The sequence below is a fragment of the Schistocerca piceifrons genome, chromosome 6 (genome assembly GCF_021461385.2).
Source record: "Schistocerca piceifrons isolate TAMUIC-IGC-003096 chromosome 6, iqSchPice1.1, whole genome shotgun sequence".
NCBI classification, from domain to species: Eukaryota; Metazoa; Arthropoda; class Insecta; order Orthoptera; family Acrididae; genus Schistocerca; species Schistocerca piceifrons.
This window is the reverse complement of record NC_060143.1, coordinates 527,199,815-527,224,612: the sequence shown is the minus strand read 5'-3', so window position 1 is coordinate 527,224,612 and position 24,798 is coordinate 527,199,815. Positions and strand designations below refer to the sequence as shown.

Sequence of the window (24,798 nt, the reverse complement as noted above, 5' to 3'; positions counted from 1 at the left end):
AATTTTTATTGTCTATAATACAACATACAATCACCAGTAATCTTTATTTTACAGTTGATGTTTCCTACTTTGGCCCAAATAAACAGGTACTCGTCTGCATTCAGCTTCATCTTTCTTCATTTACACAAATTAAACGGTTTGCCTGGAACCAAGGTACCATAGGGAACCTTAGCTAGTACTCCTGCACTCTCTGCTATACTCCACGTATTACAAGCCAAGATGTTTGCATCAGCGAAAGCTTGAACACTACCATAATCTGCATGGTTCCCCCATACAACAGCCAAGGTCAACCAGTTACTGCCTCCAAAGACAGCAGAAACATCACATGTGAACCACACTCTCAGTCCACAAAACACATTTGGACCACCAATAAGATGCTGCTTATTGAATTGCCCAGCAAGGTCAATGTCTATTGCTTTCAAGGATTTATACACAGGAACACTCGCGTTCACCAAACTTACTACTGGAAATAAAGCAGACTACAAATCTGTGGAGGTTCTCCATGCAGATCTCTCACAAGAAAACATCATCCTTTGCTGCCTCCACATGGGCCATACCTGTCTATCTCACAGTCATCTCCTCCATCTCAAGGAGACACCCCACTGTTGTTCTGGTTCCCATTTGATGGTGGTCCATATTTTAATGGACTGTCCCAACCTAGCCACCCTGCAGAAAATTTCCCTGACTCACTACCCCTGGTGTTAGGAGACAATGCCTCAACAGTTGACTTAGTTTTCCGTTTTATTCATGAAAGGGGCTTTTACCATTCTTCTTAAGGGAGGGCCACTTAACCTTATTGGCCCATTGAAGGGTTAAAGAACACTCTTTTGCCTCCTCTGCCCAGACACAGTTGCAGCTGTCTGGATGTGGTGGTTCATTCCTGTCATGACCCAACCTGCTCTTCTACTTTTCTTCCCCTCTCGCATGGTCTGTTACACATGTTCACCTTTTGTTTGTGTGCTTCTCTTGTCCTGTCCATGTTGCCAGTCTTTACTAGACAATTTCTGAGTGGAATACCTCTGGCAAGTGGTATGGGCTGTGAATATATGTCTCCTCATTGCAGTCTGTTCTTGGGGACTTCCGGCTGATACCTAGGTGGGGTACCTTGTCTCCCTTTCATTCTCTGTCTCAATATATTCTTTTCTTGGCTCTTATCTCAGCTTTGTTAACCTTTGGTAGACCTTGAGGTCATCAGCCCCTGGGTTTTGTGTGGTAGGCTATCTCTGATCTACTGTCATTTAGACCTGTCTGTTCGAGGAAAAGGGACTGGTGATCTAGTAGTTTGGTCCCTTTAATCACCCAACCAACTAATAAATCCTGTGATCTTTCTTTTCAGGACAATCAATGTGTGTGAAGGAGAGGTCGGGCCTCGATTTACCATAATATTTAAAGAAACATCATTTGTGACTCATCATTTGTCCTGAACTCATTTTATTGCTGCTGAACAACTAACTTGAGCCGTGTAGTAAAATCCTTTTGGAACTTTGTTGCACCCCTTAGTTATCATTTCACACAGCAAGCACATCCAGACAAAAGCAGTAAGTTGATTCTGCAAACGTACTTTGATGGCACTGATGAACAGCTCGTAGTTTATAAAAATTCCTTCCTCAGTCATCTTTGAGTGTCTAGCTTTTATGTAAATCAGTAATTACATCTTGAGTAGTTACATCTTGCCCTTAATCTTCTTGAATATGCAAACATTTTATTGTAGCCAAACCTGTTGTGCTTTCATGACAATAGCTGTTTCCCAAAATAGACCTGTTGTGTATTTTGAAAGCTGATGGCCACTTTTTTCCTGTCAGCCAGCTAATTTGACCCCTTTAGTGCTGTCACTGTTACATCACCATGCTACTTAATTACATGTGGCATGTACATAAAATGTCTGCGAACAGACTGTAGATTCATTAGAAATGTCTTGTGCTAAGCTATTTACACAGAGGAAGAGGAGAAGTAGGGTCACACGTAGAGTTGTCCCTTGAGAACTCCATATTTTATATATAATTTTTAATTACTGTCAATGCTAAACATAACCACTGCTGTGTCTTTATATTTTATTTCTGTGATTTGTAGACAGCCATAAAAGTGTGAGTGTATCCACTTGTTGGTAAGGACCTGATCCCATAGTTATTTAGATTATGAAATAGGTAAATGCCCTAGCCATGTTGAATATGTATCATCAATATGACTTTTTTCCTGCAAATATTACTCCCAAGTTCTGAATCCATGCTTCAAATAATTTAGCATTTTTTTAATGTAAGAGATATTCTTGAATTTGGCTGAAGCCTGAGAAACTGATTAAATGTTATTGTTAGAAATTTCATGTTTCATCATTCCCTCTTTGCATTGTTTTTACCTCTACAATTTTTTTAGTTTTAGATAATGTCACTCTTGAATGATGACTTGCAAATTTCTGTGGTTCTAAAGAGGATGGTATGGTTTCAGCTAGTCTATTTGCTTAAAGTAAATATTTTAACACTACCAGCCAATTTTGAAGTTTAACCCATTTCTAGGTGCATCTAAACCACGAAGTAAAGTAAAAAATATCAGCTCCTATGTGGCTAAACTAAATGTAGCATTTTAACAAAATCAAAATGAGATTATGTACAAATGTTTCTGGAAGTTTCTCTTCTTAGGTATGCTCTATTGATAATCTCAGCATGTTCTTTAGCTTTGATTTTTTGTCTGCCCATACTTTGTGATCATTTACTTGTATGTCATGATATGTCTTAACCAACTGCTGTGCTATCTTTACAAAATTAGTGACAGGTACTGGCGTACTGCTAATTTGTGTATGGTCAGTAACTTTATCCCTTTATTATTAGATCTGCATCATTTACCAGTCAGGACTGCACTACATCAAGACTATATATAGGAGTTATTTAAATTTTTGATATTTTTTAACAATTCTGCAATGATGAAGTGTAAGATGGAGTATAATGGATACTCTTTTAGGTCCTGTGCAGTTTTCCATTGCTGGTGGCAGGGATCATACTTCTCAGTACAAAGAGCTGAACATTTTTAAAGCAACCATTGGAAAATAATCTCACATTCCAGACAGTAAACAACTTCATATACCAATGTTCCAGTTGGTGTGGGTGGCATGATTACGTATCTTTTGCCTTGTGCAGAGAGTTCCTATGTTTTCTTTCATATTGATAAGGCATCAAAACACATACTGGCTGAAGACTGTTGTTTTTTCTAACCAGGTGAATATTAGCTTGCAATAGTCCATTCTTCTGCTCGATACAATAATTCTGATTGCTTTCCCTTGTAGATACCTGCAGCATCCCCATAACAGTAGGCCATAATTTATGCGGCTCTGAAATACTGTATAATACACTGTTACAATGTGTGGGTTAGTTAATAAGCCTTTTAGTCTCCTCAGAAGGTATATTACAAGTGAGAGCTTGGAGTCCACATATGTGTGCTCATTCGTTGCTACTTTGGTGTCAATCATGAATTCCAGCAGTTTGACAACCTCCATATTATTGTGGTATCCAGCACTAATAAGGCTGCATATCAGATGTGTTTTTCCTTCATTTATTGTAATGTTATTGTTGATGAACAATTACCTCATGTTTTCAAAGAGTACATTAGTTGCTTGCAGACCTTATGCAGCACCTTTTCCTTTCACAAAATTTGATATAATTAGCAAATTGTGACATGTCAAGATTGTTGACATAAATAAGGAATAGGAAAAGTCCTATGATGGACTCCTCAGGTACACCATGCTGCAGCTTCTATTCTTTATAGACTGCACCACAAGCTGATACTACCTGCTTTTGGTTTTCAAAACAGGATTGAAGAGTAGCCAGCACAACACTTCCAATACTATAACGCTTTAATTTAGTAAGCAATATTTTGTGCAATATGCAGTCAAATGCCTTGCTGACGTCATAGTGTTATGTCTTCAAACCCTTGCTTTACCTTTCTAATAAACTTCATTGCTGCTGTAACCTTCAACATTCCCTTGTGAAAACCAAGTTGCAAGTCCTGAAAGAGTTTGTTTTTGAAGTAAATTTTTAGCTTGTGTTTTATCACAGACTCCATAACTTTAGCTGGGATGGGGATTATGGAAACTGGTCTGAAACTAGACACTTCATATGGGCCACCTTTTCTGTAAATTGGTACTGTCTATGCCATTTTCAAGAATTCTGGGAAGACACAAATGGTTTAACATTCTTTGTTTGCTGTGGTTAGTGGTTGAGTAAGCTCTGGAATACTCTTCTTGAGGGCGATGCAGGACATACCAGAGAGATCTGCACTCTGAATGGTTGTATGTATTCACTATTTTCTCAATGTCCTTAGGGTGCACTTCCTTCCAGATCTTAACAGTGCAATAACTTGAGTTTTGTATGTGACAGTGGGATCGAAGCCTGAGTCTGGAATTTCATTTTCAGTAATTTTTACTGTACATAAGTTGGGAATGTGGGTTTCATGGGAGATATGCCAGAGATAAGTCCCTGCAGTCGCACTAACCTCTGTTTCCTTGGTGGCGCAGATGGTGAGAGTATCTGCTATATAAGCAGGAGATCCCAGGTTCAAGTCCCAGTCAGGGCACACATTTTCAACTGTCCCCATTGACTTATATCAATGCCTGTATGCAGATAGGGGTATTCATTTCATTGTAATTTTTTACTGTTCTTACAAAGAACTGATTGAAGGCATCAGGAGTACATGAATTTAAGGCAGCAGTTGGCTTTGCATGAATTGCATGGATTATGAACCTCTTTAATGAATTTTTCATTGTATTTCTTCTTTTCATTCTTCACTCCCTTTCTGTAAATCCTCTTGGCTCACAAGTAGTTTTAATGAATAAACAGCTATGGGCTGTTTGTAGCAAAACGACTCCCAATAAGGTGTGATGCCTGCCTAGGCACAGTTATCACTGATCTCAATATATGCGATTACAGTATCAGCATTGTTTATCCAATGATTGCAGACCACAGTGCTTTAGTAATGGAAGACAACATGAAGCAAACCAGTAAATTAAAACCAAGTATATGGTATTCAAGCTATGCATTCAGGACAAGACTTATTAAAGAAGAGAATTTAAGTGTTGTTAAAGCAGCATCATATTGTGTGAATCGACAGCAGAACACTGGAGAGATGGGGCCAGTGCCTCTTTTGACTGTCTATTCCAAATTCTGAAAACATAATTTGATGGCTTGTTCCCAACAATTCACAAGAAGTATCCTGCTGGCAGATCACAAGGAAGGGAGAAACCTATTAAAGGGAAGAGGTGGTATATACCTGATCTAGATAAATTAGGAGGCACTGTGTTAATGTGCAGGTACTGTAAGAGGACAGTTTTACAGTTTCCAATTAAAGCTGGAAATTACTGTAATCCAAGGTGACTTAATTAAAGTTGGGTATCTATTACAGACCTTACAAGGGAAGATCACAGTAGTTGTCACAGAGACTGGAATAAAATCATTTTTGTCTTGTTACTGACTAGAAAGGAAAACTCTTTGTAAAGATTTAGCTGCTATGCTGAAATGGTATTGACATGAAAGGAAGGAATAGGTAGGGCAGTAATAGGTTGCCACCTCTCTACTAAAACCCTCCATTTATGTATCACTCTGCAAGCATAGCAGTGGTCACAATACATGAGACTGGTTTGTGTTTCCTGTCAGAATACATCAGATTGGTTTCTGTTTACTGTTGGAGTACATCAGATTATGTTTGTAGTGTGGAAGTGTGTTTACAGAGTTAGAGTTTATCAATGAGCAATGAGACAGGCAGTACTTATTGTGAAACTGTTGGAGTGCCTTGGTACTGCATAAGATGTACCTATAGGAAAAGAGCATGTTATTTATGAACAAATAAAGCATTAGTTGACTTAAGAGATTGCTGAAATAGCAGAGGTCACAACACTTTCAATAGACGAAGAGGCATCAGATGAAGAAAATGGTAGTGCCTTGGCAGTGAGGAATGAAGCAAATTGCCAAGGAAGCAGAGATACAGCTTGTCAGCCATTGCCTCCAAGAAAGTGAACAAAGATACCAGAAGGATATCTGGCAGTTGCATGCAAATATGGACAAAACAACCAAGGGAGAAAGATGGAAATGTTGATCCTCTCCAACTGTGTCATCATGGATTAGCAATTGATTTGATACTACAACTGAAAATTAAAATGATGTTGGCACAAAAAATGAAGATAAAGAATAAGAAACATGCTAAAACAATGGCATTCATTGAACACACTAATTCTGCAGGATATGATAAACTGTTAATTACATGATAATTTTGTAGCATAGAGACAGGAAAATGCAATAATACATGATGGCACATTCAGACTGTTGGCATAAAAAGTAAAGAAGAGAATTTATTCTCACAGTTCACTGTAGGTGTAAGCTTCCAACATGTGGGTAAAGAAATTTAAGTGTAAGAATAAAATATTCTGTCGCAAAATTACCCACAAAGCTAGCAAGTGGTTTGTTCAAGGGAATGCTGATATTCAACCTAAACCCTATCAATTCATGAGAGAAATCAGGTACGTCATTAGGGAAAATGTCTGCCACCAAATCAAGTAATTAATGCTGACCAAACAAAATTTGATAGAGAGCAATGATCTGGACAGCCTCCTGCAATGCAGGGATGAAGGCATGTCTTTGATGTTGTCAGATCCATAATGGCAACCAAACACCCTTGTATTATAATGACTGGGATTTTGATGAATGGCATGATGCAATGCCATATGTATGTCCTTGCATCAGAGCCCACAGACCATTTCCATGCAAGTATGAATATGGATTCGCTGAACATCATTGTGTTTGCTAGAAAGTCTGCTAATATGATGAAGAGGGATTTAAATCTTCCAGGAAGAAGTAATGTGGCCAGATATACTGGAAACTAAAGCTCTTCTTTTGATTCCTGAGCAGCAAAATAGCGTTGATAAACTATACACCTCTACTGTTTTTGAATGCATTCACCAAGAAGCTGATTCCAGCAAAGAGCATAGGCATTGTGCAATCCCTTGATGTTTTCTTCTCCTGCCCACATAAAATATTGTGAAATTCACTACAGATACAATTATGGTATCTTCGGACAGTGACAGTAACTTAAGGCATAGGTATCACATCTTGTGCCTTCAGTCATTTGTATATTTTCAGTTCTTGTTGTCATCATTCTCCAACATAATTAAATTCACATTTTTTTTATATGGCTACACCAAAGACTTTTCTGGTGTATTTCAAACAGCCTTGGAGTACTGCTTTGAAGAATGATTAACAAAGGTGTGTTTCCATAAGAACTGTGAGCAATCTGCTTTCATCAAATATGCATATTGCGAGAACTGTCTATGCATTGACCATGCTCTTATTGCTGACTTGCATACGTATTGCTTATGATTGTGTTGTCAAGTAAGTAAACTCTGAAATAGTGTTTTTCATGCCAAATTGTTCACTATTTGTCTCAAATAATATGTTTGTGTAATAAATCATTCATTATGTGTTCTCATCATAACTTTGACAACTGATATCTCCTGTTCTAATAGTCCACAGCAGCTATGATTTTTGTGGTATTATGTTGCTCAGTTTATTATGTCTTCAATATCGTCATCAAATATGATGTCCAGCCTCATCAAATATGTGGGGTGTAGGAAGCCTGCTTACTCGGTTTGCTAGACAAACATTCAAACAAATTGTATTAATGAGTTTTATTACATAAAAGTAAATGACAATACTTAACTTTGACAACTGCACAGAAGTATCGCAAGCAAAGTGTGATGTACAAAATAAGATATCATCTTCAGTATAAAAAATCCCAAGTCTGTCCTACACAGACAATACAAGTGAAGTATTTATCATTGACACTTCTATCCAAATCGCTTGAAGCTACAATTGAACTGGGGCACACCAGTTGGTCATGGCACTTATGTCCTCTTTAGATGGTGGCCGCTGCTGCTGCATTGTCATCCTGAAGAGGTGTTGGTCATAGTGCAAGTGACTGATATCTTCTCACAATCATCTCTTCTCTATCATTCCCGACTGACATGCTGGTGCTTGACTTTACGCCGTAACATTCCTCCCCCCTAAAGCATTGGACCATCATCGTATAGGAAGCAAGACAACAGTGGGAGAGGCAGGAATGTGGATGTTCAGATGGACTGGAAGCTGTGGCTGCAAAGGATATCCAACTTCCGGTACCCTGCTATCCGGCCTTTGCTCTGGTGAAAACGTCCTCCAGAAAACACCTAAAAGGATGAGTGTCCACCTCTTGAGGTCGTTAGCAAGGTGTAGAAGGCATCAGCTGCTGCGGCATGGGAGTATCCAGCTCCATTGGTCGGATGAGAGGTGACAGAGGAGGCATAGGCTCCATCCCCATGGGGTTGTCCCAAGGTGTCGTGATGACCCCCTCTGGGGGTTGTTGTGGCAGTGCCATCCTCGGGATCCATGAATCTGGGGGAAGAGATACAGAAGGATCACCGTGAACATGACAGTGGTGAATTTTATTGTGATATTGGTACTGGAATCTGTCTGGCCTGAAATGAGATACATGCATGCAGCAAGTCAATGAAGGATCTTGTCTCATGTCCACTATCTGCTGCCAGTAAAAACCCTAAAGACACAATATCATGCAGCACAAAGCAATACTTGCAACCTTCCTTTGGCGCCAGATGCTGTGGAGGGTGGAGCAGGTGGAGCAGTGTGTGATTGTGGTGGCCGTGAAGCAATCCCACCAGTGATTGTCCATCTCGTGGATGCGAATCATAGGAGGTGAGACAGTTGCAATGTTACATCCTTGGTGTGTGTTGTGCATGGTCTGGCCATCTGCTGGTTGAAGCTTCTGACAAAACAGTCTGCTTCACTATTGGATTGTGGATGGAATTGTGCACTAGTTAGATGCTGTATGCCATTGCATTCACAGAGTGTTTCAAATTAATTTGACATGAACTGAGGGCCATTCTACAACACTATGATTTCAGGGAAACCTCTGAGGTAAAAAATAGAGGACAACATCTGGACTGTACTACGTGATGTTGTCAAGGTCACTGGCACAGTAACGGGAAACTTACTATAAGATTCTACCACCATCAACCAATGAATGTTCCAAAAAGGTCCCGCAAAGTCTATCCGCACACGTTGCCATGGTGATTGTGACTTAGGCCAAGCATATAATTTTTGTGGTGGATCAGATTGATTTTTCACATATGCATGACACTGTGATGTCATCTATTCTATTTGGGTTTCCTTCCCCTGCCAAGTACAGTGTCAATGCACCAATTGTTTTGTATGAACAATCCCCCAATCTCCTTGGTGAAGTAACTGCAACACTTGATTTTACAATGCTTTGGGGCTCAACACATAAGGCTGTCCACTATCATTTTAAACAAGAATCACACCTTGCTGTCAGGGACGCTTACTTACAAAAATTTTTGGGGGCCCATCCTGGGGGGTCTTGCCCCAGGAAATTTTCTAAATTTTAGATGAAAAATAGTGAGTTTTAAAGTTTTGTTAAGCATTTTAGAGTAATATGATCAACATTAGAACCCTAAAAACTGGACTGTCGATAACTTGACACTCTGGGAAACTCAACAATCCTGACACATTTTTTGGCTTTGAAAAAAGAAACAAAACATAAAAAAGCATGGTATTTTCGTAAAAAGCTAATTTAATTTACAGTAATAATGGTGCTTGTAGATCATTACAAAGCAATGAATATATAGCCCTGAAAAGACTGAGATTATATTTAAATAACTTGTAAACTATCATCAAAAGAATAAAACATAAAATATTGCTGTCACACAGTAATACGTGAAATAGCTAATTTAAGCTTACTCCGAATAAGGCTCAGGGTTCATTAAATAAAAACAATATCTCAAAGTTAATCCTTTAAAACAGTTAATAGAGTTAATACAGTATGCCCAATATGTTCAGTCAAAAAGTATGTAAATAGCAGGTTTTAATTGGATCTTACACCCTATAAATATTTAAATATTTGAAAATAACTAATGCAGTACTATAGTAATATAGTAATACAGTACTAAACTAGTACTAATATTTTGAAACTGAAAATTTAATATCATGTATGTATTTAATTCTCTATTTTATAAATATTTTTAATATTGCTCTAAATGCCATTATTAGACCTAGAATGTCTTTAGAAAGGTGCAAATGTTGACCATCTGACTGGATTACTGAATATGAAGTCATTGATGACTGTTCGGATATCCAATCCATCCATAACATCTTGGTGGGCATGACAAATAGTCAAGTTGTTCAGCCGCTTCTGTCCCATTGTTGATTGGAGGTATGACTTCAGACGTCTAAGTGCACTAAATGACTGTTCTGCTGTTGCTGTTGTGATTGGAACTACTTGGAGAAGCTTAATGAACTTCACTACTTCACATACCATTTCTCCAACTGCAGGCTCTTGTGTAATGTACTATCTTACATCACGCATGTTTTTTAAGACCAGTTGTTTTTTATTAGTGATATCAGCTAACATATTCAAGTGTAAGTGCAGTCTCTCAATGTCTAGGTCACTTTTTTTAAAAACACAGTTGGTTTTTCCCAATTTGTTTAACCTATGTATATTAAAAGCAAGCACTCTTGTTCAGCTGCAATGACCTGTGTGAGGCCAGTTGAAGCAAACCACTCAGTAATGCAAGACTGCACTGTTTCACAAACTTCAATGTAAATCATTTTGTAGTATTCCTTTGGGGTTTTGAAAGTGTGCATTGAGCTGGCTTCATTGTTTTCATACTTCTTTGGTATACTTCAATTCTGACGAAGCAAAGGATCATGAACTTGGAAAGGTTTTTCTTTTAAACACAATTCCCAAAAGTGTTCAAAAGAATAATGCCTTCCATTCAGTATACAAATGAAGCCCACATTTTTTTTTTTCAGATCAGCAATGCTTAGATGAGGGCATTGAATTTTTTCATTGTCATCCTCTACTGGGCTCACCGCATGGCAACAAAGACGTAAAAAGAAGTGAGTCTTGAATTGTAACATTGACTCAAGGTAGCCTGCACATTTGTAACCTGCCCCTGTTTTGCCCTCTGCAGAACATGTTTCAAAAAACTCTAGATGTTCTTCACAGCTTTTCAATAATCTCTAGATACTAGAAGCTCCCATAGTCCACTGAGTTAGGCAAAGGGGTCGTAGACCAGCTTGGTTGTTGAAGCTCTCACAGCGTGTACGTCTGAAAAGTCCCATCCTTTTCTTGGATTCCCTTACGGTGTTTATTGTCTAAAGCCATAATATCCCTAATAGATGTAAGATGGTGGAGACTGTCTACAACTGCCAAGTCTAAACTGTGACAGTGCAGTGCACATAACGTGCTTTTGGTTGTATATTCAAAACTAACTTTTTTAGTCCTTTGAACTTACCTCTCATATTCGAGGCACCATCATAGCACTGTCCTCATAAGTTATCCATTGACAAATCAAGACAAGCAAAAAGTCTTTTAAAATACTAAACAGAGTTCGTGATTCAGTGTTGGGGATCTCATATAAGCCAATAAGGTCTTTGTTGATGATTAAGGAACAGTACGAATACAAAATGACACTTGTTCATGAATTGAAGAATCACTTGTTTCATCAACTATAATAGAAAAATGTTCAGTCTTCTTGATTGAAGCCAGTATCTTTCTCAACACAGACTTTCCCAGTAGATAAGTGATCTCGTTTTGAATAACGTGGGACATCCACTTTTACCCTGAATGCCCTAACCAATCTTTAAACTCAGGTATGCCATTCCTGCAGAGTTCCAACAATTGAAAAAAATTTGAGTTTTGATCTTCATGCCCTCTAATTGCTAGTCTTTGTTGGCATAGAAACTGCATGGTAGTAAAAACTGTCTCAAGAGCTAAACAGCCTTCCTTCATATCACTATCTAACTGTTCATTCAATTGGGAGGCCACGCTTCGGTTAGTGATAGAATTTAGTTTCAGAACACCTTCTTTATGTGCAAATGTATTTTCATTAAGACAGAATTTTTCCAAAGCCTTTTTCCAGTTAGAAAACCCTAAGGATGCATATTCTTTTTTTGATGAAAATTTCAATAGGTTTTTAGCATCTCCCTCTTTGCAGATTTTGCAAAAACTATTTCAGTAGATGCTTCATATTCTAGCCATGTATATTTGATCAACCAAGACTTCTGAAATGATCTTCATCTTCCCTTAGCGAATTGTCCATGTTTTGGCTGTGAATGGTTCTTGCCTGAAGATGATGATGGAGGTTGACTTGCAGTATCATCAACTTCCAAGTGTGCCTTTTTGGTAACAAATTTATCCATTGCAAACTTAATTCACAATACACTAAGTGACTAAAGTAAACAAATAAAATATAGTCATATAAAATAGGCCACTAGACACTAAAGTCAACACTAAACATGTCTGCTGCATGCACTGAACAAAACTATCCACACTGAATGACTGCGACAGCAGAGTGGGCTTTATATAGTTGCGGCATCGTAGTGTCTCGAAGCATCAACCCGACCCAAGGCAGAAGGTTCCAGGTGCTTCTGCTCCACTCCTTTTTATGTCCCCGCAGCTGCAGTACTGGCCTGCCAGCGCCAGACTTTACCCGAAGGTTCGGGCACCGGGACAAATTCTATGTGAGCCTGGAGTACCGTAGCACTATCACGATTCACATCACTCATTTTCAGTTAACCTGTTTACTACCATAATAATTATTTCATTTAACTCATTACTGCATGTATTTTAAAAGCTAACTGTTGTCAAACAAGGAAAATAAAAGATTCCAACATCATTTTGTGGTTTTACAAAGTACATAACTAATAATTTTCTTAAAGTATTTGGGGGGAGCTCCATAATGAATGAGTTTTTGAGGGGGCCCCCTCAGGCCCCATGTAGTCGGTGCCTGTGCTTGCTGTATTGCGAGGCTAAGCTGACTTGCAAACTATCGGCACATTACAGTGTTCTTTATGCCAAGTAATGAGCAGTGCCAAAATGTGCAAATGTATTTTAGGAAAATGATCAGATCTGAATCAGCTTCTGTGGCCTCTGAAATTATCCCATAGTTCAGAGGGATGGATTGAAGCAATTCAGAATCATTGGCATTGATGTGTCAAGATGCCACAGAACGATCAGAGTCTGTATCAGGGCCAATCAGAAGACATGAAAGTGTGTCCACATTACCATGTTGAGGTGTCAGATGATACACAATCTTGTACTGGTATTGAGGAACAACAAAGCCCATCTTTGCAATTTTTGGACAATTCATACAGGAAACAGCTTCATAGGATGAAACAAGGACTGCAGTGGCTTGTGATCCATTACTAAGTAGACTTTTCTGCCATACAAATAGTGGTGGAATTTAATGACACCATACACAATATCCAAAGCCTCTTTCTCGATTTTGTGAATAGTTAAACTGGGCTTTGGACAACACTTTTTATGCGAAACCAATAGACCTATCTTTATCAGCAAACCTGTGTGAAAGTACTGCACCAGTTCCATAAGAGGAAGCATCGACTTGCAACACAACTGGTTTGTCAGGATCAAAGTGAACAAAGCATTGATCACTGAGCACTGCATCCTTAAGTTTTTGAAAAACTTCTTGGCCCCCATCTGTCCAAACAAAGGGGACATTCTTGTGATGCAAGCTATGCAATGGAGCTGTAATTTGTGCAGCATTCGGTATGAACTTAATATAATAGTTCATTTTACCCAAGATTGACTGCAATTCTGTGAAACTGGAAGGAACAGGCAGATCACGTATCGCTAACAAATGTGACTGTAAAGGATGTACACCTTGACTGTTTACAACGTGACCAAGATACCACAACACAGGTTTAAAAAAAATCACACTTGACCTGTCTACACTTGACTCCTGCTTCAGATAACACATGAAACAAAGCATGCAAATTTGCAATATGTTCTTCAGGTGTATGACCTGCTATGACAATATTCTCCAAATAGTTTGAACAGTTTCGTACTTGAGCAGCAAGCTGTTTCAAATACCATTGTTGGAAAATGGTGGGTGTGGAAGCACTGTCAAAAGGCAAATGCAAATATTTAAACAAGCACAAATGATTGTTCACAACACACACATTTTGAGATTCTTCGTCTAGCAGTATTTGAAGATATGCATAACGCAAATCAGTTTTTTAAAAGTTGCGACCAGTGCCTAATCTGTCCATGAGATCCTCTGGGCATGGCAATAGATAAGTATCAACCAAAGATTGTGGATTGGCTGTAGACTTAAAGTCAACACAGAGGCAAATGCAACCTGAAGGTTTGTGTAGCGAAAACAGTGGACTTGCTCATTGACTAGCTTGTGTGGGTGCAATAGCTGTGCTGTCTTGCAGTTCTTTAAGTTCAGCAGTAAGTTTGTACTGTAATGCAATGGAAACAGTTCTGACCCTGCAAAATTTTGGCCGAGCATTGTCTTTCATAGTAATATGTGCAACAAAAATGTTAGCCTTCACAAAAGAGTCCAAGGAATTCTTCCAGCAAGCTAGCTACACTTTCTTCAGCATTGAATGCAGACACTGACAATATATTGTCCTGAATTTGAAAGCCAAAAATATCAAACAAATATGTTCTCACAATCATGTGACTGTTGCACAGTGGAAGTCATAGTTCATGTATGCGAGTCATACATGGCAGACAAAGTACGTTTTCTGAGAATGGGAATGTCTCGTACATTATACTGTGTCAGGTATGTGCTAGTTTGAGAAAGGTGTGGGAAGCGTAACAGTTCATATGTGTAATGATTCAGCAATATAACAAAGGCACCTGTGTTCAACCGAAATTTTATGTTTTCCACTAATGTGCGAATGGAAAAAAATGTTTGTTGGACAGACGTAACACTGAAAAAACTGTTTGCTTCCTGGTTTTGCTAATGCCTGCAGCAGGCTTTTAAAACACTGCAGTTTCTTATCATACCCTGCAAAACCTGTTAACCACTCACAATAAGTTTTTTCTGACAGTTTCTTGCAAATTAAAGAATTGATACCTAGCTGCTACCACATTCATTTGTAGGTCATAATAGTTAGAGAATCTACAACCTGATCATAGGCAGTTTACTTGGAATGGTGATAAGGAACAATTTCTGAATGAGGCAAAAGACTGCACTTCCTACTGTTGACAAAAAGTAATGTAGTTTCACAGTACCTGGTACATTGTGAGCAAGTATGTGGGCTTCATACTGTTGCAAACACTCGATCAAATGGTTCAAATGGCTCTGAGCACTATGGGACTCAACTTCTGAGGACATCAGTCCCCTAGAACTTAGAACTGCTTAAACCTAACTAACCTAAGAACATCACACACATCCATGCCCGAGGCAGGATTCGAACCTGCGACCGTAGCAGTCGCGCGGATCCAGGCTGCAGCGCCTAGAACCGCTCGGCCATTTCAGCCAGCCACTCGATCCATTCCTCTTCTTTTTCATTAAACTGGCAAAAAGGCAGTATGGCCCTCAGAGCTGGCCTGTGGTGCAGCATTTTGTGCTACATCGACTGCTTGAGTGGTTAGTAACTGCTCTACCATCTTTAGCAGTTTGGTTATCAGCTAAAACTGAAACATCTGAGCTGGCAGCATTGCGTCTATAGCTTGCAGCTCTAATGCCTGAGCAGCGGGTGGGAGAGGTGGGTTGCTCATTTTGGAATAGGCAAATGCAATAAACAGACAATGCAAGTGATAAAAAAAAGCACACAAGCAAAGATAATTTCTGCAACACCCACCTGAAAACACTGAATAGAAACACACTGTAAGAGACACTGTTAGTACTGTAAACACACCCCTGCAAAAAAAAAAAAAGGCAAAATAGAATTAAGGCACCAGTGCAACACAAAAGCCCATGACAAAACAAAATTTTTGTGGCAGCCAGGCCCTGGGTTGTCTTGTCAGTAAATATTATGTTCCGTGCTAGTCATCAAATATTTCATCCAGGCTCATCAAATATGAGGGGTTTAGGATGCCTACTTACTGTGTTCACTAAACAAACATTCAAACAAATCATATTAATGAGTTTTATTACAAAAAAGTAAATGACAACACTTAACTTTTACAATCACAGGCAAGCAAAGGGCAACATACAAAATAAGCAACCATCTTCAGCAGAAGCAATCACACTTCTGTGCTACATAGACAGTACAAGCAAAGTAACTATCATTGATGCTTCTATCCAAGTTGCTCATCCTGAAGCTAATATTGAAGTGGGGCACACCAATTGGATACAGCACTTCACATAGGGGCCGCTGCTGTCACATTGTTGTCCTGGAGAGGGGTCAGTCAGTGTGCAATTGACTGACATCTTCTCACAGCCATCTCTCTATCGTTTCTGACTGTCATGCCAGTGCTTGACTTTTTTTTTTAATTTGGAGATATTTAGTATTATTTTAGAATCACATGGAGGTCCTGTGGGAAAATAATGTGTAGTCCATATCTTGTGACCTGTATATACAGGCATCATGAGTTATATGTATTCCTTTAATTGGACAGATAATGAAGTTTAGTTGCACTACTGAATTGTACATATTCACGAACATTTTTCTAAAAAAAGCTGTGTGTGCTACTCTGAACTGAGAGAGAGAGACAGATATAAGCCTCTAAATATCTATCATCATTTATGTCAAATACAGTTCATTTTAGAAAGATTAAACATTCTAATGAAGCAATTTAAATTTAATTATGGAGAAAGCACTATTTTCATATTATGACCAGAGAAAGTAACCTGCATATTGATATAACTGAGATCGAGAACACACTTTTAAGTCTAGTTGTATCTCCTATTAATTTTTAGCTTTGGTAGTACATACAGGGTGGCCAGAAACACTCTGAAAAGCTTTTAAGGGTGTTGTAAGGAGACTATGTTGAGATACAGTCGTTGAGAAAAAAATTGGATGCATTGTACCATTTCTGAGTTATTTAAAATTAGGGTTAGCAATTCAAGTGGCCTGGCAGAGGCAGTCACCAAATATGTTCTTAATTCAGTTTCCTCAAACTGAACAAATGTAGCTTCTGCTCACCTAGCTTAAATATATCACTTCCATAAAAGGCACATTTTAAATGGTAGTGAGCATTTCAGTGAGTGGTAATTCATGTACTCACAGATGTCTGGGCTTGAATTTGCACCCATCATGACCTAGTTGGCTAATTTCAAATTTAAATAACTCTGAAATGGGGCAATGTAGCTTTTTTTCTCTTAGCTATTATTTCGCAACAAAAAACTTCCTTCTAACACCCTTACAAGCTTTCCAGACTGTTCCAGACCACCCAGTATATTGTATTAAACAATGAAAGTTATGCATAGCATTAAAAAGTTACTCCAGTTTGTGTGCTACAAAAATTACAGTTATTGAATAACAATGCTGTTACTATATCAATGATAACTTCATTTCCTTGCTCGGCACTTCTTTATGCTGTCACATGTTACTAATATGCACAGGCTCCTTTCAGGGACTACATTATGTAAATTTTTGTTTTGATATGTAATTATGTAGCCACTGTTGAATTACAAGAAATAAAGTATTTGCAGTATATGACAACACAATACAGTGTGAATGTGTCAGTGTGGCATACATGTGTTAATTAGAAAGCATGGCTACAATATGAGCTTATAAACACAAATCAGCCCATGACTGTACTACATTGATTGTCAAATTTAATATGTGATAATTACTTAATAATCCTTAATACAGCAGCATTCATTTTTTTTTCAAATAGTCTTGGATAATTTTTGAAAAACTTCTCACGTTTCATTACTAAATATCTCTCATGATTGTAGGAATGTGAGTACTTAATGTTCAAGCCCTTTTTAGTATAATAAACTCATCAGTGTCTTTGGTGGGATTATAGCATAAATTTGCATGTGTTTCAAATTCTGTTTATTTTTGAAACTGATATCACTTTATACATGTATAAGGATACAAATCTTAAGAAAACTATGAAAAGGACATATTACTACTCACCACACAGAGGCGTTGAGTTCCTGAACGATTCCAGATTATCTTTTGGCAAAAAGCTAAGCTGTATAGTAGTCTTTTCATTGCAACTGTCTGCAACTTAACATCTGTATGGCAATGTATCCTTTTTATAATATTGTTGTTATTGCATCTGGATTTTAAATTGTTTCTGAATGTGAAGAAAACATGTTTTTTTTATTGGCTATATATGATCAAGATAATTCTAAGACAGACAAATTATCAAGTGCTTTTGCTGATGTGAAAATTGTCTCCTACACATATGGTTTAAGGAGCAAATGGCAAATTATCAGAATATTGTAAGAGTTGTTTGATTATAAACACAACTGAGCTTAATTTACGTTAAACATTTTTAATGTTTCCACATAAGATTATTATCCACAGTATGTGAAGCTGTTATTTTCTCTAGTCCTTTTCATCTAAGATTGTGTGTGTGTTTTTGTATTCTCTTCACTGCTAAACACCATGTAATAGACTTTATCAGAGTTATCATTTTCTCATATTAAAAATGACATGTTTTTCGAAAGAGATTGAATTTGTTTAACACTGTAATTAACCATCACCATTATAATAATAATTATTATTAACCATTATTTATAGTAATATTTTGTAATTCTCCAATATATCTGAAGACATTTTGTGCATGCCAGTATGTTTATAGAGTGAAAGTTGAACGGTGGAGGAGGCCACAGAACACCTGGAGTCTACAAGATACATTGTGACTGTGGTGAGTCTTACATTGGACACAATGTACAAGGAGGAGCATGAGAGGTTTTATGACCTTCACTTCCCCAAGAAATCTGCTTTAGTTGAATATGGTCTGCTAAATGATTGCCAGATCAAATTTGATGTAACCTCTGCCATGGCTCACGCTAACAGCTTCTGAGAGAGTTTAATTAAAGAAGCCATGAAAATCAAAATCACTGATAACACCCTTAATAGAGACAGTGGCCTGCAGCTCAACTCAGTGTGGGATCCAGCGATTGCAAGGTTCAAGTGGGCACGATGAATGTAATCAACGTATACTCGAATATGGCAATACCATTAGCATCAGTGATGCAATAGATGGCAGCTGATGCGTATAAGGACTTATCAGCAGCCTGCTGGCAGTCCCACCATTTGACAATGACCAAGAAGTGTTTAGTTGAAAGCTCATGGTATAAAAACCAATTGATATGGCTGGAAGCCTAAGAATACTTTATTCAATAAAGAAGCAAATTTTGCAATATTAAATTTGTATGAATCACCATCATATGGTAGACAAAACAATTGCAAGTGATGTTTACAATTTTGAATATTTCATCTCAGCTACCTGTGTTTGCAGAAGCAGTGAACAGTTTGTGTGTACAGACAGGAGTGCTCTTACCCTGTATTCATTCACAACTACTGTGGTCCCAAAATAAACCACATTGCGCACACCAGAAAACTAAGAAGTCTCCAGTCCGTCAAGATACAAACCATATCTATCAGGAGCTGAAGCTGCTCCTGGAGGTTTTGTCACCAGATGGTATAGAGACATTGGAAAATAACTCCATACTACTTCCATTACTATGGAAAGAAACCTGCAGAAGAGCCAATGGCTGAAACAGCCATAAAGGCTAGTAAGCAACTGGTCACAAATGATAAACTGAAACTGAGACAAAACAGGCATATAAGGGAGCTAATAGCTTCTGTTTCACAACTTCCAGCACATTGAACACCCAGCTGGAGACTGCTGCTGAACAGCAGCAGTATCATGTTGTATTGCTGTGTGTGACCGGGAGGCTGAAGTGGAGGACAGAATGTTGCAGTGGGGCATTGTGCAAGAAACCATGTGCTTCTTCCCAAAAGTGTAGCAGTTCAGGACAGAGCCTTCAGGATGGCACTATGTTCAAAGTTGTGAGTGTCATCCCAGATCTCATGAAAATCTGTGCTAATCTTCACTATCTGTGACAACTAATGGGAGACTGATGATTGCCACTGAAGAAGGTGGTTCTGCTACCCTCCTAACAGGAAGTTGATACATGGACCAGCCAACTTGGCCACATTACTGAAGTATCTCCACCAGAAGTTGGGAAGGAACATCATTTACCAGAGCCCAAACAGCATGCATTAGTCATGTGTTAAAACTGTAGCACATCAGAGGCCACAACAGAAGCTCTACGCGGTAAGCAGCATACTGCTTCCAAGCATGTACCTGCCTCACCTTCCTAAGATGTTCATTAGCAACTTAAGGGGAGTTGGAATGCCCTATCTCGCCAATGTTAAATTTGCTAACTTTGTGTACCTTTTTCTTTGGAACTATTATCTTCAGAACTTTGAAATTCTGGCAGAGGTTTTCAGCATATATTGTGAGCCCACTGAACTAGAACCAATGTTTTCTTTTTGTTGGTATAGTATTTATGAATTTTTTACCATTAAGCCATTTTTTATTGGAAAAAGTATAACATAAACTTCCCTAGTTCAGAGAATAAGCCAGTTCTTGTCATGATTCTAGTTCAGTGGCCTCTTTGAACTGTTTTGCAGCATTTCTGAAAATTTGAATGTTGTTGGTTGAGTGGTTTATGAGATAAAGGTACATGTAACACTAAAAATGTCAAATGCCAGAAAATGCGATTAAAGTAATTTATTATGAAAATTCACAAATACCTTTTATTCTATTATCAAAAGTGTCCAGCAGAGTAATCAGGGTCATCTTCTAGTTCTTCTTCTTCACCTAGAAGCTTTCTTCTCCTTGCTGCCCTTGCTTTTTTTGTATTAAATTCAGCTGCATACTGAGCCTTCCTTACTCGCACGCTGTCCAGAAGCTGAAGACCTCTGATGGTGTTGATACCAGGAGCAATGCCGAGCCTTGCCATGACCTTTAGCCTACCCATATGACCATCATTGAATGAAATAACAGCATCACTGACTCCCCATTTCAATGTTTTTATCCCAACAAATACATTCTTAGGTACACGAGTCCAAATGAGGTTGTTGAACGACTCGTTTTGATTCTGGGTACAACCATGAAGACATTTTCGCAGAAGATCAGGATGCCCCAAGTCTCTATATATTGGTTTAATTACTTCCATAACAGCCAATGGAATATAATTTTTATGGTGATAAGGATCCCCAGTAGCTTGAGATTTTCTATAATTGCACCATGACTGAGGACCATCTGGACAAGCAAAATGTTGAGGATTATCATCAGTTGATGATCGATGTAAATATGTGGCCCATACAGCTTGTCTCATTTCCTGCAAATTATTTGCATTATTTCTTATTGCCATACCATAGTATTGTTGTAATTCATTTATAATTTTATCTGACAGGCGACCTCTAATGGTTTTACCATCTGACAAAATTTTGTCCTTCAGATTCTGTTTCAGTTTCCTTAGACGAGTGCCCATTCGTTTCTGAACATGACCGACACATTCTAGTTTAGTTATTGTCTTATTGACATATGGCATGGATTCTGTAACACTTTTGTATGCCTTGGAGTCCCCATCTCCAAGGAATTTTGTGTAAAATACTCCCCGTTCTTTTTCTGATCTGCTAAACATTTTCACAGCAGCGGCAGCCTCCATGCCTCCACTCGTACCTTCATAATTCTTGCTACATATGTGAGCTGCTTCTATCTTACCAGATGCACAATGGTAACAATGTTTAGTGAGCACTTCATAGTCCAAAACTTTACCGCTGTCCACACTAGTAACAGTAGCAACAGCATTTTTGGATGTGTGACCCCTTTTCTGCCAGGTTCCATCAAAAGCAACAGGGATATCTGGGTTTCCTTCATTTATATATTTTGCTTCACTGGCAGCAGCTTTCATTGATAAATCTGCTACAGACTGAACAGCATCTCCTATCACTTCAGTGTAATTGTCAATTTTAGCAGGTGGAGGTGGAAGATTCATTATGGCACAAAATGTTTGAGCAGCAGTATGTCCTTTACCAATTGCTCTCATTGCATACATTAGCCTGATATTACTCTCAAACAAATTGCTACTGCATGTTTTAGAGCTCCAAAAACAGGTCTCATTTTCACAACTGGCACAAACTATAGCAATTTTGCAGGAAAGTCCTATAGATTTTGTTATGTTCATATCAAAAGAACCTCCACAAAGATTACAACACAAACATTTCTTCATAAACTCAGTAAAAACAGGAAAGTCGACTAAAACATATTGTTCATTAGAAGCTTCATCTGTAATTTCACTTGCACAGTTTGATAACTTCTTTTTTGATGCACTGGTGGGCGTGTCTCCTTCACACATCTCAGCTGTACAAACGTCAGAACTTTCACCAGCATCAACAGGTGCTGAAGCAGAATCACTTGAACAAACGTTATTTGTAAATCTATTACCGCGAAACTTTCGCTTTTTAAATAATGATGCACTCCTAGGCATCGTAGAAACTACGCACTCACCACTGAAAGTCAAAACAAGACAGATAACAAACTCCAAATGAGCGACAAACTAAACTCGAGGCTCAAAACAAACACTCACAGATCAAAAACTGAACAATAAACACAGCTAGTCGTAAAAACAATGGTACCTATGGAAGGATCAAAGATTCTACAACTGAAGAGTGAAATCCACAGCCTTCTATATGTAATGTTTTCGGAAATGCGAAGATTTAAATGTGTACAAATCACAAGATGGGTAACTTTGCTGGGCGCACATGTAATTTTGAAAAATTAAATAAAAATACTTCCAATTGGAATTTCTTAACAAATTTTGCACCATTTTAAGCAGAAAATTTCAAATTAAGTTATAAGGTTAAAAACTGAAAATGTGAATTTTTTCCATTTTCCGGCATTCCAACTCCCCTTAAGGACAAGGATGCCAAACTGTGAATGATTATCTCCAGCTACACATGACAGACTCTCCAGCAAATTTTCACACTGAAGCTGCTGACAGCATTGTGGCACCACAATGAATTTTTGCTGAATCCAGTGTCTGTGCCAGTGGGGTGCACTTTTGTTCTGGAAGAAATCATCTTACAGTGCAAGGTGGCAGTCTCAGATCAGCACATGGAATGTGGAAGGCCCTTTGTGATATTTGCCAAGACAGAGTAGGAGATGTTTATCAGTTTGCTCTTGCATGTTCTATAAACAGCTTCACCAACACCAACAGTTTAGTGGTATCAGCTATTCATCAGTTGATTGTCTCTGGATCTGTACAAGAATTTCTCTAATGGGACATTCGATCACCAGAACACTGTGAAATTAATGTGATAGAAGATTGTCACTCTGCTTACACACTACTACCAGTTCTGTGTGTCACAGGCTGTGTTTTGTGTGCGCTGGAAATTTGTTAGGCCATCCAGAATATGAGAGTGGATACTAAAGCACCTGTTGTCACTTGTTATTAAGAGGATCTGTATACCTTTATTAAAAATTTTGTTTCTTCCGTTATCACTGATGTGTCATGTATTTTAACATCAGACAGTGATGTGAAGAAAAGACATTTCATGAATAAACCGTTTCACTGAGGGAAGAAATTACAATTTCAAATACACTAGGAGGTCTATGAGTATGACTGAATATAGTCTCACTTTGGGCATGCTTTGCATATTATTTTGTTACCCTTGTACCTCTCCTGTAATGCAATTTTTTGTGTTTGTGCATGTATGATAATGCTTTAACCAAAGTTAGTTGTACATTGTAAAGTCTTGTCACCCAATTGTTTTTTAAACTGCAGACATTATCTATTGGCATCTGAATCATACTCAATATCGAACTATTGTATGTACTATTGCAGTTAAAATATTTACTTTATGATTGGTGACATAAAATGATTATATTAAGTTGAAACTGAAATTGTTGGCGAAGTACATAAGCATTTTAGATATCATAGTTGAAACTCAATGATCAATGATAAATACACAAAGATGTCGAAACTGCTAACTCATGTGAATATTATGATAGTGATAAGAAGACAGTTGTAATTATCTATAATGATATGCATAAGGCAGATTTATTCATCTGTAATTACAGAGTTACATCAAAGTCTTTTGAGAACATGTTTAAAATTTGTCAAGAAAACCCATTTGCTACTTAAATCTGATCACTAATGATGTCTCAGTGTTCCTTACTGTTGTGAACAGAATTCATAGAGTATTAAGTTTTCTTTTTGTTGCACTTGCCATCATAATGTATAGTATACAAGTTGTTTTTAGTGTTGTACCAAGTACATTCTTGACCAGATGTAGGAAAATGTTGTTTTGCTCAAATTGTTAAGCCAAAGTCCTTCAGTGCGCTCTTTGCATCTTTATTTGAAAACGGTCAGTTTGTCCCAAATATTATCATGTACAATTATTGTACTACTGTTTTTTGTGTGCATATATCTGTCCTGTTATCTTATTAACAGGATTCTTTTAAGGCTTTTTATTTTTCAAGTACTTTATTTTAATTTTCTAAAAGATAATTCATGGCAAGTACTTCTCTTTGGGAGAAATGTCAGTATTGCTGACAGGCACACATGAAAATACATACACTATCCTAACATTTAGAACTAATAGAAAAGGAGGGATTGGGAAAAATTTAAAAGGGCAGCTCACTCAGCTTTAGGAAAAGCAGTCTGTACACTTCTCTTGTGTGCTACTTATTGCAGTCTCCCTTTGTCTTTGCTACAAGTGGGTCCCTGTCATTCACTGGTCCAAGATATCTGGCATTCCTTCACTTTCATTACTCAAAACGTTGACCATCATGTTTCATTTATGAATTTAAGCACTGGATTCTTTGAAAAAGAAAGTGAACTAAGAAGTATCTTCCTTTGTTAAATCAGATGCAGATTACAGTTTATGTTCAGAAAAACTACTGGTAAAGACTGTTTATATATCAGTAGTGTCTTCCTGTTCTCCTTCCTCTGTGATATCTTATACAATCACAGGACAACATGGAATTATGCATCTCATTATGTACAGTATA

The 24,798-nt window shown here is 37.9% G+C and overlaps 1 long non-coding RNA gene across 1 annotated transcript; it reads right to left on the bottom strand.

Moving 5' to 3' along the window:
- Positions 1 to 7,675: 7,675 nt before the first annotated feature.
- LOC124802597 lies at positions 7,676 to 20,572 on the bottom strand. The gene is made up of 3 exons (XR_007017130.1): positions 20,532 to 20,572; positions 17,892 to 18,054; positions 7,676 to 8,402 (listed from the first exon to the last, which is right to left on the bottom strand). It is a non-coding gene; the product is annotated as an uncharacterized LOC124802597 (long non-coding RNA).
- Between the last annotated feature and the right edge of the window lie 4,226 nt (positions 20,573 to 24,798).